This window comes from Polyodon spathula, chromosome 4 (genome assembly GCF_017654505.1).
Source record: "Polyodon spathula isolate WHYD16114869_AA chromosome 4, ASM1765450v1, whole genome shotgun sequence".
Classification (NCBI taxonomy): Eukaryota; Metazoa; Chordata; class Actinopteri; order Acipenseriformes; family Polyodontidae; genus Polyodon; species Polyodon spathula.
Window position 1 is genome coordinate 94,088,362 of NC_054537.1, and position 3,477 is coordinate 94,091,838.

Consider the following 3,477-nt stretch of genomic DNA (forward strand, 5'->3'; position numbering starts at 1 on the left):
AGAGATAAAGAGAGAATAGCCTCCTATTCGCTGGGGGGCGCAACAGTCTTCCTTAGGCGGGAGAAATTAAGCCTGAGAGAAGAAACAATACAGCTGCAGCTTTGTTAAACTGCATAACGCAGGCGGGGGGTGATAGGTGCTAGGAAGGGAAGCTTAATTTGGAAAGGCTTGTTTGTCGAAATATGTTCTATCATAACTGAAAAAAAGTTATGTCTCAGTCAGAACAAAAGTTTTGAGGCAAAAAATGGTATGACAAGACCTTTCTGGATGTACTGTTCAGCCAATAGACACAAAACATTAGGTTGCTTACTTTGTATTATTATTATGTGTTGTGTTAAAGGCAAGTTATCTCAGAATTATACCTTATGTCAGAACCACCCTGAGAACCTGAAACGCCAGGTAGTGTGAGCAGTCTCCTTAATTGGAGCCTGGCTTAACCTGTTAAATGCCATTGTCCTCATTTGAGGGTTTGGAGCATTTTGACCTGTTATTTAGATTTTCTCTTTAACTATAGTGTCATTTAGTGATAACTTACTCCAGTTTTATTAACCACAAAAGTTAATCCTAAATGAAGGTATCAAATGACATTGCAGCCCGGGTTCTGATTTTTTTCAAAGAAAAAATTATTTGCTACAAATGGGTTAATGGACAGGAAGACACACAGTCAATGCCTTTATTAAACAAGCAGGTTGAGAAATTGAATACAAGTAACAACAGTTAATAGCAATGTGAAGCCAATCATCCAGGTCATGGAGGGCAATACTGATATAATTTTATGAAAATGATTTCCATGTTGAACGTCATGCTGATTAGAACTCGGCTCTCACCAAGATAAGCACCAACTAAGACGTAGCTTTGCAGTAAACTAATGTGATCCATCTGCATCTCCGTCCATTTGCATTGTTTTCCATCTGATGATGTAGATATCCTTCTGTCTGGTGTTGATTGCTGAAGTGTAATGCTGGCTCCAGAGACCAGCTCATTTTGCCTCCCCAGCACATCAGCACACACAATAGCTGCGATGCTGCCTCCGGGGATCAAGCCAGTGCGGTCTCCCCAGCGATTCAGCATGACAACCGTCTGAATTGAGCTAAGTAGGGTACCTCTCTGGGGTCTTCAAGTGTGCACCTTCTATCCTCAGTGTTTCATTGACTAGCCCACAACACCTCAAGAGGGCTCAACAGTGATTCTGGCGTCCTAGCATCACCCCTCTCCATCCCCCACTCAGCTCAGCACAGCTTACTTACCTGTACATCAACGTTGCTTTCTTTCTATTGTGCTTGAGATCCCATTCCAGAATCTTTCCGTCTCAACCACAGCCAGTTGCTGCTCCTTTCAGCTGCTTCAGATAAGTTCTTCACTGTGCGACTCAACTCTTGGCCACCGAACCAGACATTTCTAAGAAACCGGGTTGTAGAGTGTGCCACAAATCCTCGACAACCCACCTCCACTGGGTAAACTCTGACTCTCCATCCTCGCTGATCCGCTTCAGCAGTTAGTTGAGTATACCAAAGTTTCTTCCTCTCATACTCCTCATCCACAGCATCTTCCCATGGCACTGTTAACTCTACCAGATGAACAAGGCGTGCTGATCCAGACCACAAGACAATGTCTGGTCGAAGGTTAGTGGTGGCAATCTCAGGTGGAAAAATAAGCCGTTGACCAACATCTGCCAGCATCTTCCAGACTCTAGCAGCTTCCAGTTGTCCTGAGCGAGGCTCAAAATCAATTAGTGTAAGGTGACATTGGTTTTATGTTGGGAAATATTTTTAAGAAAAATAAAAAACTGAAATATCTTGCTTGCATAAGTATTCAACCCCCACACATTAATATTGGGTAGAGCCACCTTTCGCTGCAATAACAGCTTTAAGTCTTTTGGGGTAAGTATGTACCAGCTTTCCACACAGTGTTGGAGTGATTTTGGCCCATTCTTCTTGGCAGATTTGCTCCAGGTTGTTCAGGTTGGTTGGACAACGCTTGTGGACCTCAATTTTCAATTAGTGCCACACATTCTCATGGGATGGAGATCAGGACTTTGACTGGGCCACTGTAGGACATTCACCTTTTTGTTCTTGAGCCACACCAATGTTGCTTTGGCCTTGTGCTTGGGATCATTGTCCTGCTGAAAGGTGAATTTCAGTCCCTGTTGATGAGAAGCATCCCCACAGCATGATGCTGCCACCACCATACTTCACTGTAGGGATGGTGTGTCTTGAGGCATGGGCAATGTTAGGTTTGCACCACATATAGAGCTTTGAGTTTTGGCCAAAAAGCTCTATCTTGGTCTCATCTGACCACAGAACTTTTTCCCACATCGCAGCTGGGTCACTCTCATGCTTTCTGATAAACTCCAGATGTGCTTTCAGATGGATCTTTTTGAGTAACGGCTTCTTTCTTGCCACCCTCCCATATAGGCCAGTATTATGCAGAGCTCTTGATATGGTTGACTGGTGCACCATTACTTCACTACCAGCCACTGAACTCTGTAGCTCCTTCAAAGTGATTGTTGGCCTCTCTGTGGCTTCTCTCACAAGTCCCCTTCTTGTTTGAGCGCTGAGTTTTGAGGGACAGCATTTTCTTGGCAGTGCCTGGGTGGTGTGATGCAGCTTCCACTTCCTGATTATTGATCCAGCTGTGCTCACTGGGATATCCAAACACTTGGATATTATTTTGTACCCTTTTCCTAATCTATGCATTTGTATTACTTTATCTCTAACTGTACAATGCTCTTTGGTCTTCATTTTCCTTCAGATTCACAGCCTTACCAATGATCCTTCAACAGTGGGGCTTTTATCCAGAAAATGTGACAGCAACTTTAATGGTTCACAGGTGGAGGCCAATGGTAAGGTAACTGTAGCCTCGTTAGGGCAATTTCTTTCATCGGTGAGCTTCCACAGCACAGGGGTTGAATAGTTATGCAAACATGATATTTCAGTTTTTTTATTTTTCTTAAAAATATTTCCCAACATAAAACCAATGTCACCTTACAATAATTGATTCTGAGTTTCAGTGTTTAAAAATAAAATATCAAACAGAACAAAATTTCAATGTACCATGTGGAATTCGGTTATATGAGAGAATTGGTATATATATATATATATATATATATATATATATATATATATATATATATATATATATATATATATATATATATATAATGCAGATAAAATACAAACAGATATATACATACATATACATATTATAAAAATGCCAGCTCAAACAAATATGTTTCTAGTCTGGTTTTAAAACAGATAGAGTCTCAGCTTCCCTCTCATGTGCTGGCAGCTCATTCCTAAGTTTGGGGACTCTATGACAAAAAGCCCTTCCTCCCCATTTCACATACTTTATTTTGGGATTACCAGCATTCCCATATTCAGGGATCTAAGGTTACGAGTGGGGATATAAGGGGTTATCACTGAGAGTTTTTCTCTCAATGTAAGGGGTTATCACTGAGAGTTTTTCTCTCAATGTAAC